Raw genomic sequence first — 13,546 nt, 5'->3', positions numbered from 1 at the left:
CAGCAAGACTTTAAATGTAAGCGTGACGTGAGCGTAAGTCACATAAGCAACAAGAGTTTAAGCAACACACTCGTTGAACACCGCAACAACGTGTTTAAAGTGCTATTACCATTTTTTTCTTGATTACTACTGTCTGGGAGGTGTTAAGGGGTGTTTGGAATTCCTTATTTTACCTCCTTATAACTTATTTAAGACAAAAGCTATAAGTTACAAAGTTGTAATTTATACTATATACATTCACAAAACATAACTTTCTCAAACACCTTAAGTCGTAAATTTTATAAGTTGTAACGAACAAAAATAAGAAAACCCAAACACCCTGAGTAGAAAGATCTGGTGACGTTCAAATCCAACGCAACGCCATTTCCGTACTAACCTAACCACTCATTCATCTTGTTCTTGTTCTTCCGATGAAGCGAGGGTTTGAGTCAATCGAAATATCCGACGACGAATGGTCAAACCACCACTTTGACTCCTCTCGAATACTCCCCAAACCCCAACAACCACCGCCACCACCAATCGAATCATTCGCTTTCAAAACATCCACTTCCAACTATTCATCCGACTCCTCTGTTGAAATCATCAAGCCTGAGGTTCTCGAGGACGATGACTCCGCCGAGCCTTCGTCCACCACAGTGGCTAGCCGTGGACGGAGGTTTGTCATCGACGACGACGATGATGATGATGTTGAACAAGTGAGTGAAGATGATGATAATCACAGTGATGATGTTGTTGGAAAAGCGTTGCAGAAATGTGCTAAGATATCGGCTGAGTTACGCAGTGAGCTCTATGGATCCTCTGCTGTTACTGTAATTTCTGATGATCGTTACGCTGAAGTTGATGCTTCCACCGTTAGAATCGTCACTCATGTTAGTTAGTTTGTTTATTTCGTTTGTAATTTAGGTTTTATATTGATTATTATTATTGTTGTTGTTAGGATGATATTTGTGAAGCATGTGGAGCTGGTGGTGATTCTGGATTCCAACCGCTTCTGAAACCGTACCAGCTTGTTGGAGTCAATTTCCTCATGCTTTTGTACAGGAAGAAAGTTGCAGGAGGTAACCTCCTCTTTCTTAATATCTTGTTTCTATTTGCACAAGTATATTGCCTGCCTAATTTTAGACACGTGTTATAAGTTTTATGTATTTAACAGGGTTTAGTCTGTTTATAGTAGATCTAGTATGTTACACACACAAATGGCTTAATAGAGAGTTAAGGACCTGGGATTGGGAATGGATTATCATCAACCAAAATGATGTGTTGAAAGGAATCAAAGCTACATGTGCATGTCATCAGTGTTGTATAACTTGGATGCCAAGGCCAACTAGTCGGTCCTCGGACCCCTACCTTGGAGACTTTCTTCAAGGGTGGTGGTCAAAAGTCAGCCTAGTCGGGCTAGGATTCTTTAAAAGTCGGTCAAAAGTCCGCTAGGCTGTCTTTTTTATGTGAGTTATGCTTATTTTAACATATATATATATATATATATATATATATATATTATCTAAACATTAATTTTCTTTATATTTACCATGTCCGAGTACTCCCTGAGTACTACTAGTACTCTCAACTCCGCAATTGGCTACCTAGGGGCTACTTAGCGACTTTGTTACCTTGTATGTATCTGCACAATCTATGGACAAGTAACTGAGGCTGTACATAAGGGCAAAAAAATCGCATTGGTTTTGAAAACCATTCAAATAAGAATGCTTATAAGCCATAAGTTTCAAGGCATGCAAGATTGTTCTATTAAAGGGGAAACACCGTAGAAAACCAACATACTTATAGTTTTTCTCCCAAAAGTCCCTTAACAATAGTTTGCATGCTAAAGTTCTTCCATATATTAATTATTAACAAAAAAATGACATAACTTATGAAAACTTAATTTTTTATAAGTTGTTCGAAATGAAAAATGAAATATATATATATATATATATATAAGTTGTTTAACATGAAAAATGAACTATATATATATATATATATATATAGGGAGAGGATCATGAGAGAACTTCATTTTATGGAGAGAACTAGAGAACTAATAATGAAGTATTTTTAATTTAATTAAAAAAATATTTTTAAATTTTTTTTCTTTCATTCTTTTTATATGTTGTTATTCTTCACCACAAAAAATATAAAAATTAAAAAAAATTAACGTTGTAATGCATATATGCAATGCATCAACTTTTTTTATAATGCATATGTGCAATAGTGTGCATTTTGATATTTGAAATAATGTTGAATAGCATATATATAGTTGTTTGTATTGTAAATTTGCAATAGTGTTATATTATATACAAAAATTAAAAAAAATCGATATAGAGCATATGTGCATTAGTGTTGTATTACATATATGCAATAATGTGTTTTGCATACAATTATTAGTGTCGTGTTTGCATATATTCAATAGTGTGTATTAGATAATGTATTTGTGTTGAATTATATGCAATAAAACACTATTTTATACATACAATACACATTGATGCACATACGCATTACATCGACGGTTTTTTATTTTTTATTTTATTTTTTAGGAACAATATCATCTTATCAGAAGGAGGAAAGGAAAAAAAATCACAAAATAATTTTTTAAAAATGGTTAAAAATAATCTTTTACTAGTTCTCTAGTTCTCTCTTTATGAGGAGTTCTCTCTGAATCCCACCCCTACATATATATATATATGTATATATATATATATATATGTATATATATATATATAGGGTAATGATCCTAAGAGAACCGTTTGGAAATTGAGAACTTTGAGAACCATTTCGAGCCACAAAAAAAACCTCTAAAAAAATCATATAACGAAAAAAACAAAATATTTAAAAAAGTAAAAAAACCAAAATTCTTATATTTCATTCCGGTTTAATAAAAAAAAGGCTTCGTATTATACACATGTGTATAATTTCATTTAATCTCTAGTTACGTAATGTACACATATGAACATTATCATTTACCTTAAATTGTACATATGTGTATAAAAAAAACGTGTATAAAATTTTAAAAATAAGTATTATACATATGTGTATAATTTTGTTAAACCGGTATTTTTTTTTCAATTTTTTTTTATAAAACCGGGATGAAAAATAAGAAATTTTGTTTTTTTTACTTTTTTTATTTTTGATTTTTTTTTGTTTTATAATTTTTTTATTTTTTGTTAAGAAGAGTGTTTCTTGTGGTCTAAAATGGTTCTTAAAGTTCTCAATTTTAAAATAATTCTCACATGATCCTAATCTTATATATATGTGTGTGTGTGTAAAAAGTTGTTAAAATGAAGGTTATAGAGAACTCAAAATAGATGCAAAGTGACCAAGGTCGACACGCAGTACTGTATCTGTGCATTAGGTTCGGAGTAATAAAAAAGAAATATGTTCGTGACTGTGTCTATTAATCAAAACCCAAAGAATTTAAAAGGTTTCAAATACAAAAACTAAAATGGTGTATATTGTTATAAAATATTTGTTTAAATTGTAACAGATTATTTATCTAGATTAATACAAATATACATATGCATATATATAATATGAAATAACTAAAAGAATAAAATATATTTTCAAATCTTACGGATTCGTCTAGTTTTATACAGCCGAGTTTCGGTATAAATACAAACCAAACCGTCTGTTACGGCTTGACATTTTTGAAACTGACCTACCAAAAGTTAGGAAATAAACCAATCACGAAATCAAACTGACGACCGATTTGGATGATTTCATGTTTTTGAACCGAACCGTAATCACCCCTAGTTATAAGAAAAATTCTCATTTTCAAACAAAAAATATTGGCCTTGCTATTTAAAATAATCATACGAATTTTAACAAAGAAAAAAAAATAAAATAAACCTAAGCTAATACTTTTAATCAATATAGTATATATTACATGTATGCCATAAGCAAAAAAAGTATGTCTTTATAAGTTATGTCATTTACTGTTTAAAATTAACATGTAGACGGACTTTCACATGCAAATATCGTTGAGGGACTTTTGTGATGAAAAACAGAAGTACATTGGTTTTTTATGGTATTTACCTTTATGTTAAATCTTGTTTATCTATAAGTTGTCTATGAACTTTGTACGTTTTGTATTCAACAACTTTTAAGATTTGAATAAGGTAGGTATACTGTTGGTAATGAATCCAACATCCACTGTGTGTAGGAGAGCCTTCATGTTAGTCGGTAGAAGAGTAGCATGAGACATGCTTTTATGTATATAATTATAAAAATTCTATGCTCTCTAGTTGAAGTGGTGGAAATATGTGGACCCTTTTCTCGGTATGCTGTATGCTACCTCATTGCAGAATTTGCTTGTTGTGCCATTAAAGGTTGTCAACTATCTTGTATGCCCACATGAATTATATCTATCTATACTATATACAATGCACCACCCATGGGTAAATTAAGACACCCAATTTTAAGTAATTTATAAATTTTCAAACACATTGTACAACCTTAAATAGAGGCATAGTAGACATTCTAACACTAATTTAACGTTTCTTTCATATTTCTTCAAATTATTTACAGCAATGCCCCCTCAACTTTAATCAACATTTGAAAATTTAAAGAATAGTTACCACTTTTATCCCCCATCTTTTAATTATATATTATTTATAATTTCACTTTTAACCCAAATTCCCCCACGATTTTTAAACGGTCATAACTTTTTCATACGTTAATATTTTTTTTAAAAAAATTGCACCATAAAAACGAGCATTTAATTCTCTTTAATTTGAGTATGATATTGTCATAGTTTGTTTTCAGTTAAAAAAATAACATCTAACGTATAGTCGTTTGTGGTCCGGTTTTGATGGTTTTAAACTAAGCCGTGAGCCAAGCCGTTTTTTATCATCGAAAACTGAAACCAAACCGTTGAAAATTATAACCCAACAAAAACAAACGATTAACAATGGTTAGATTTCGGTTTCATTTGTACTTTGCTACTAAATTGAGTTTAAAATAAGAATTCTTAATCCACGGTTTTAAATGGAACAATGAGCACCTAAAAATCTCTTACGTGATTATTAAGGTCTGTATATCCCGCTGCATCGCGCGAACACTCGTCTAGTACTATATATTATACAGCATTGATGAGCAAATTAAGACACCTACATTTTAAGTAATTTACAACTTGTTATGCATAAGGTACACCTTATATAGCATGTAAGATAGGGGCAAACTTGTCCATTAGAAAATAATGCTTAGAAATAGTTACAACATTGACTCCTCAACTTTTGTAAATTTAAGAAATAGTTACAACTTCGGACCTTCATCTTTACCCATATATTCCTTTTAATTTTATTGTAATTGTAAACCAACTTCCCACCATCGATTTTCCAACATCTATAACTTTTTCAGACGTTAAAGTTTTTTTTTTTTTTTAAATGCACCATAAAAATGAGCATTTTATCGTTTTTAATTTGGGTATGTTTTTTCAATAAGAAAAAAATTAATATGTTACGTATGGGTGTTCACAATTCGGTTTTAATTGGATTATAAGTTAAACCGTGAGCCAAACTGTTGGTTTGATTTTTTGTCATTAAAACCGAAGCTGAACGTTGAAAATTTAAACCCGACCGTTACTAATGGTTTGGTTTCACGCTTTGAGCTTTAATAATAAGTTTACCACTCGGTCCGGTTTTATATGGCCGTTTTTTATAAAAACCCTAAACCAAACCGTTTGCTATGGTTTGAACATTCAGAATCTAGTTGACCAAAAGTGATGATTGGTTTAAACGTTTTCAAGGTTTCAAAAGAATCTTGAACATTCGTTGGTACATGATTACTAGGATTTTTGTTTCTCGCCGCATCGCGTGGGCACTCGTCTAGTATTTTAAGTATACATGAAGTTTCTTTTGTTAGATGAGGAATGCCAGTTTGTAAAGTTTCTATTCAATTGGTTAGGTGCGGTACAATGAACCTACTCTGACTGAGTTATTAAGGACATTACAGCCGAGTTGATCAATCGTTAGTTGTTCTCGGTCTCATGTCTTGTTTTATGTCAGCACATGAGTGAAAATTTATAGGTTTGTATATATATAATGTATTCTCTTTCTTTTATTTGTTTCATTTACCTACTGTTGGCTGTTAATATGTTTTTCATTTCTACCTTTATTGCTAGTTATGAAAGTTGCATTATTTAACAAGAAAGACAAGTATTTTACTTTCCATGACAGATGCAATATTTGATCTCACACATTGTTGAATAGAAATATTTGATTTACAAACAATATTTTATAAGTAGACCAAAGCCACCAAACTTAGGGCCAGGACCAACCTTATCAGCATATTACTAATTTACTAGAATTAATTAAGTATATTTGGAAAGGCATGTTTCCAGTAGTGGACAACCTATGTGTTTTTTAAATATGGGATGAGTAATCAAAAACATGAGTTTTTTATTTAAATTTTGTTTCGTCTCATGAATCTAGTATACACAGCCTCCTAGTTCTGGTGTCCTCATGCTTCTTTTTCACAAGCACTTTTATTACAGCATTTTATAGCAATGTGTTAATGTATCATGATGCTTTTATTCTAATACATTCAGTTGTATGTCACTTTCCAGACCATTGTTTTTTAAGGCAAGTTAGCATAACCTTTTTGTTTCTTGATTTCTATTCATGCAGCAATACTGGCCGATGAGATGGGACTTGGTAAGACTATTCAGGTACGTTTGTGTGGAGTTTTGTTTGTAATAGCCAAAATAATCTGCTTTAGAGGTAATGTTGTGATCTGTAATTAGGCAATTACATACCTTACCCTGCTGAACCACCTGGAAGATGATCCGGGACCTCATTTGATTGTTTGCCCTGCTTCTGTTTTGGAAAACTGGGAACGAGAACTTGAAAAATGGTGCCCTTCATTTACAGTTCTTCAATACCATGGAGCTGCCAGATCAGCTCATTCTAAACACTTAAACTCTCTATCCAAAAGTAGAATGCCACCACCATTTAATGTCATCCTCGTGTGTTACTTTTTGAACGACACAGGTTAGCAGTGTTCTCATTTATTTCTGGGTTAAACTTTTTGTTATTGTTTCTAAGTTTCTGTTTACAGCGCACAACAGAAAGATGATCGCAAAGTCCTGAAACGTTGGAAATGGAGTTGTGTTTTGATGGATGAGGCTCATGCTTTAAAGGATAAGAACAGTTACAGATGGAAAAACTTAATGTCGGTTGCAAGAAACGCTAACCAGCGTTTAATGCTTACAGGGACTCCATTACAAAATGATCTACATGTATGCTTTATTTTGACAGTTTTTACCTAAGATAATAACAAAGTTTGGTCTCTTGGTTTGTTGAATTATAGTTTAACTGCAGGAACTATGGTCATTGTTGGAGTTTATGATGCCGGATTTATTCGAAACAGAAGATGTTGATTTGAAAAAGCTGTTAAATGCAGAAGATACAGAGTTGATTAATCGGATGAAGTCAATCTTGGGTCCATTTATTCTAAGACGCTTAAAATCAGACGTTATGCAACAATTAGTTGCAAAGGTTCAAAGGGTATGCTGTATTATTTATTATCCCTTTCCTTCATATAAAGCCTTTAAAGTGTTTGTTTGTTAATAATGTTTTATGGTAGGTTGAATATGTTCACATGGAAACGGAACAAAGAAACGCTTATCAAGAAGCCATTCAGGACTACCGTGCAGCTGCAAGTGCTCGTATGGCCAAGTCTGCTAATCTTCCTCGCCGTCAGATTTCAAATTATTTTGTTCAGTTCAGAAAGGTTTCTACATCCGTGACTTATTTTCTGTAAAATTGTTACATTAACGCTATACTTTTTGAAACTATGTAACTTTTCTGCCAGATTGCTAATCATCCATTACTGGTGAGGCGTATATACACAGATAAGGATGTTGTTCGGTTTGCTAAAATGTTGCATCCCAAAGGCGTGTTTGGTGATGAATGTACTTTGGACAGAGTAATTGAGGAGCTTAAGAGTTACAACGACTTTTCTATTCACCGGGTAATTTCACTTGCTTAATAGGTTCTTTCTTCTTTTTGTTTTTTTTTCCACTGACCTGTGTTTCAGCTACGGCTTTTAGCTTATAATTTTCTAATATTATTAGCCCATCTGCTCTGGGTGCTAGCGCTACCTTTCTGTATTTTTTCTACTTGTTTTATTGTAACCTTTGTCTTTTACATCACCTAATCTCGTAATCATTTAGAGTTTTTTTGCTATAGAAGTTGTGAAGGTAAAAGAGATAATCCGTTGATACCGTTATGAATACAATGTATAGATATAGTTTTAAGAACCCAAACAGACTTAGCTAATGGGCCTGACGGCTAACTCTAATGTGTATTCTAACACTCACTCTCAAGCTAGAGCGTATATATCAAATGCTACAAGCTTGTTACATTATTTAATACAACCGGGCGTTTTAACAAAACAGTGTTCATCCATGGTTCTGAGTATTCCAACCACATCGGTTTTTATGTTCTTTTATCAAATATAGCGTGTCAAAAGGTTGCTGGAACCACGTGGCGGGAATACGCGACACCATGATTGAAATCTGTGTTGTTAAAATGCTCAGTTGTAGCATTATTGAAGCTGATGGGTAGTGCATGAGTTTGTAGCCGGAGACACGGGACAACCACCGCGATTCATGAGATTATGGAAATGTTGGATGTAATAACCGAACGGGTGAAGATGATTGGTTATTCCCACAATACAAATATGATTTGTATTATAATAGTGTTATGATGTAGGGCGACATAAGGCAGGCTTGTATATATTATCAAGTACCAAATTACAATACTAGGCCCTATACTATGCTACTATCACTAATGTAGCTAATGGTCTGATACTTGGTCAGAATGATCCCATTAATAAGCTTTTCTGGGACGAAGTGACAATCAAATTCAATGTGCTTAGTTATATCATGGAGTACATGGCTAGAGACGATATGTAAGGTAGCTTTATTGTTACATTTGAGCTTCTTTGGGGAAATATTTTGAAACTTTAATTCATTGAAGCCGGCGATTATGTATGTACAATGTTTAAGTAGGTGGTGTTGCCAGGTAAGAAGCAATGGAGTAGATCTGAAGAGTGAGCGAGAAGGTGGCCAGAAAAAAGTTATACGGTGGCGTTAGGGTTCTTAGATATATACGTGTACATTGTCATATAGAATCGTCTCAATATTTTAAAGTTTTGCAAGAGTTCCCCTATGAAGCTCATATGTGACAATGATGCTTTATATTGCCTCTAACCCGGTATTCCATGAGAGGACAAAGCACACTGAAATTGATTTATCACTTCGCCCTGGGAAAAGCTTTACTGATTGGATCACTGTGACCGAGTTTGGCAAGTCTAATGATCAACTAACGGATGTGTTTACAAAATCTCTTAAGAGGTCTCTAGGTTGAAATAAGTTGAATGTCTATGTAACAAGCTTGGGGCATTTGATATACTCTCCAGCTTGAGGGGGAGTGTTAGAAGATATATCAGGTTTAGCTATCATGTAACAAGATGGATGCTTCTACATCCATGTCACATTCAAGAAGTTTTATTAAAAAAGATGGACAACTAATTAATGGCAGTTTACTCTTTTTTATAACATTCAAGCTGGTATGATTTTCTTTTGAGGCTTTTAAGAGTTTATTTTTTATTTTTTACTTTTTTAAAAAAGTTTATAGTTTTTATTTTCCTGTTTCATTAAAGATTGATGTAGAAGCTGGCATGCCCCTTGCAGAAATGCACGTATTGCACCACATTGATATTGTCATAAGCAATGTTTTTAAAGTCGGACCGGAAGGGCCGGTCCGACCAGTTCAACCGGGAATCAGCACTAGCAGCGATCCGGTTATACACCTATGAATCGCTTTCTAATAAACCGCTCGGTTCAGAGCGGTCCGCAGTCAAACCGGCAAACCGGTTAAACCGGATTTTTGGTTTATATATTTTTTTATTAAGTAGTATTAACATTTTTTTTGAAGGACCATGACTATTTCATTTATAAGAATGAAAGTTCTTCAATTTTTCCTTGGGGCGATGTGGGATGGCTTCAATGTTTTATAAAGAGAGAATAAATGTGGAATTCTTACATGCAACGATGTGGGATGAATATTCATTGTTTAGTAGGAAAAAACTTGAGAGGATGCAAGGATTGAACTTGAGACATAGGCTTGAAACAACAAAACAAACTAGCATTCTAGCAAACACCAATTGCCCTACAACTGTTTTTAGTAACCCTGCAGATAACTTTACATTTAAAATATGCTCTCATTTTCTGGTTACATCTTCTAGATACCTTTTAAACAATGCACTATATAGTATGTACTTATACTTTATATATTGATTAATATATCTGCTCATATAATGTATAAAATATATATAATATATATTATATTAATGTGTATAACAATTTTGAGAAATAAAAAAGCATTGATTAATATATCTTCAAGATACGTTCTAAACAATACACTATGTATATAAAAATATATATATCTGGTTATTAGATCCGGTTCAACCGGTCCGACCGGTCCAACCAGTGAACCAGTAAGGCTACCGGTTCACTATCCAATCCGGTTATGAAAACATTGGTCATAAGAAAGACTGACAAAAATACTTGTGTCTAAGTGGAAAGTAATACTGTTTGTGTCTGCTTTTTTGAAACTAGATTTGATACTTGAAAAGGCAATTATCGAATTTTAATTTTGGATGATTGCATAGTCTGCTTTTATTTAGGTTACTACTGGGGTCGAATTATCAGTTCCATATCAACTACAACAAAGCTGGTTATTGAAACAGAAACTAAAATATCCTTTCTTATTCAACTCTTAATAAGGAATAAGTTTGAGCTTGTCATGTTTAACTTAAGTAGGCTTGAGCTCGTCTCATCTATTGTTTATTTTTGTACGTGTAATTTTTTATTTAGAATTTTAGTTAATATGGGTAATTTAATTTTTTATTATTGTTAAGTAATATTGTCACTTGTTGGGAGGTTCCAGGTTTAACTCTTTGGCATGACGTTAGTTTAGGAAAAATGGTATAATTTAGTAGTATAGTCTGCCGTTGAAAAAGAAACTAAATATATAATATCTGTTTTGTAATTTGTAAATTATATAAATAATAACTTGTTTTGGTTCATGAAACTCTATGAAGCTTAGGCACTTGCTCGTTTATTATACAAGATAGGTATTGTAGTTATTTTGTTTTGGGAGCACGTCTTCATTTGTTGTTTTGTTATCTTACAGATGTTACTTTACTATGGTGATGGTAATTCAGAAAATCTTTCAGATGAGCATGTTCTGATGTCTACAAAGTGCCGGGTATATGATAAGATATTCAAGCAAACTAATTATTTTCCTCTTAGAAAAAAGAAAAATCAATTCAAATGTGTGTAGGCTTTGGCTGGTCTTCTACCTACACTTGTGCATGTTGGGCATCGGGTTCTAATCTTTAGCCAATGGACTTCAATGCTTGACATCTTAGAGTGGGCTCTGGATGTAATTGGCGTTACATACAGACGTCTTGATGGCAGGTATCTTTGTTTCTCAATAATTGCTTTAACTGAAAAACCGAGATTATCATTGTAACAATATAACTTTTATTATTTTCTTACGACAGTACTCAAGTAACAGAAAGGCAAACAATTGTGGACACATTTAATAATGATACTTCTATAAATGCATGCTTGCTGTCAACCAGAGCTGGAGGACAGGGTCTGAATTTAACTGGAGCGGATACCGTCATCATACATGACATGGATTTTAACCCCCAAATTGACCGTCAAGCCGAAGACCGTTGTCATCGCATCGGTCAAACTAAACCTGTTACTGTTTACAGGTTCATCTCTTTCTTCCTACCTTATATGTGACAAAACTTCCAGCGCAATCTTTTATTTAACTAGGGTGTCAGTTACTGATACAAACACAAACGCTACACGAAAGTCGCGGGTTTGTGTTTAGTTTAAATGGGTGTGGTCCGTTTTCTGTCAAACTCATGAACATGTTTAGTTATGGCTGTGTCCAAGTCGACATGACGGGTTTGCGGGTTGACTTGTTTTTTATCATTGTTATTTATATTAAAATGTGTTTTATGTTTTAACTTAAAAGTCAAATTGGATTTTAATACTCCAAACTACAACTCACTGACTGATAATAACCTATATTGCCAGTTTGACCAATAACACTCATAACTTTCACTTTCATTGTCAAGGCATTTCCAGTAACATAATTATAATAGATTTACACTTGATTACACACGATTTCGCTCTCAATAATGATTATGAACGAAATGAGGAAGCTTTCAAGCGAAATCATGTGTAAATTTTAAATCTATGATAATCAAGCTACGTAGATTGGCCTTTACAACTAAAGCAAAAGTTTAGAATGTTATTTGCAATATTGTCATTATGGATTATTAGTTGGATTATTAAAATCCTATTGGTCTAACTTGAACTAGTTTGGTATGGTATACTCTTTAAATAATATTATTTTATATACATTTTCCGGTGGTAAATTTGTAATTTCGAAGTGCCAATATGCAAGAGTATAACAGAACATTGGTCTAAAAGGACCTGTTCATAAACAATAGTCGTTTATGCTATGATCAAAAGCTCATACGCGATATATCGTTTTTCAAGGTTGGTAACAAAGGACACGGTTGATGAGAATGTGTAAGAGATTGCAAAAAGGAAACTAGTACTTGATGCTGCTGTGCTGGAGTCGGGTGTCGAAGTCGAAAACGAAGGTGAATCATCGGACAAGACCATGGGAGAAATACTTTCAGCCTTGTTGGGATGAATCTCAAACTACTTATCTTAGTTATTGGTTTTCTTCTTGATACCTTATCACATCAATTGATCATGTGAAAACCATAATGTGGAATTATATTATCATTTAGATCGGGGTTGATTTTATATATTGCTTCAGTTTTGTTAGTAGAAAAACTTTACCACTCGTTTTTTTTTCTTTTTTTTTTCAGTTGATTAAAACTTGTTATTAAGAAAAGTTCCTAAAATAATTCACTTTTATGGCTTTCATAGAGATTTAAATTAATAAACGTAGTTGATGTTCCAAAACTTTTCTCACAATAAAAGATACTTGTTATAGTATAATAAACGTAGTTGATGTTGTAAGAAAGAAAGGTAATTAACTTGTAAACTCTTTCTATAATTCAAGTAATTTGTTGTCGATGCAACGGATTTGTAGAGGTTCAAGTGATGTTAACTAATCCACTCTAGTTATCTTTCCGATAATCTAATCGAGAGTATTCTTCACTAATTGTTATAGTTAAACGGTAAGGGTCACTAATGCATCTTCTAACTAGTGATCAATTTCTTCATTATACCATGTCAAGATAATGAACTCACACAAATACTATGTCAAGATAGAGTGTAAACTCCGACAAGAGTAACATGATTATTTCAAAAGAGTCCTTCCTTTTATAAATCATTAACAAATCGCGAACACTCAAACAAACCACTACTAGTGATGCCCCTTCAACATCGCGCGATTGAGTGACTTACTAACGAGAGAAATATATGTTAGGTTAGACTTTAGAGTTGGAAATGGGTTGAACCAGGTTGGGTTTGGACCTAGGGATGTCA

At 33.0% G+C, this 13,546-nt stretch overlaps 1 pseudogene across 1 annotated transcript; it reads left to right on the top strand.

Moving 5' to 3' along the window:
• The first annotated feature begins 349 nt into the window (after nt 1–349).
• On the top strand, nt 350–12,917 carry LOC143601103 (protein CHROMATIN REMODELING 19-like; annotated as a pseudogene). The gene is made up of 12 exons (XR_013147595.1): nt 350–869; nt 938–1,058; nt 6,615–6,655; nt 6,731–6,977; nt 7,045–7,225; nt 7,308–7,493; nt 7,573–7,719; nt 7,801–7,959; nt 11,190–11,264; nt 11,340–11,476; nt 11,563–11,781; nt 12,581–12,917. The product of XR_013147595.1 is annotated as a protein CHROMATIN REMODELING 19-like (transcript).
• The last annotated feature ends 629 nt before the right edge of the window (nt 12,918–13,546 follow it).

Source organism: Bidens hawaiensis, unplaced genomic scaffold (assembly GCF_021521415.1).
Source record: "Bidens hawaiensis isolate Kalapana, Puna unplaced genomic scaffold, B.hawaiensis_p1.1 tig00055636_1, whole genome shotgun sequence".
NCBI classification, from domain to species: domain Eukaryota; kingdom Viridiplantae; phylum Streptophyta; class Magnoliopsida; order Asterales; family Asteraceae; genus Bidens; species Bidens hawaiensis.
This window is presented reverse-complemented; position numbering and strand designations above follow the sequence as displayed.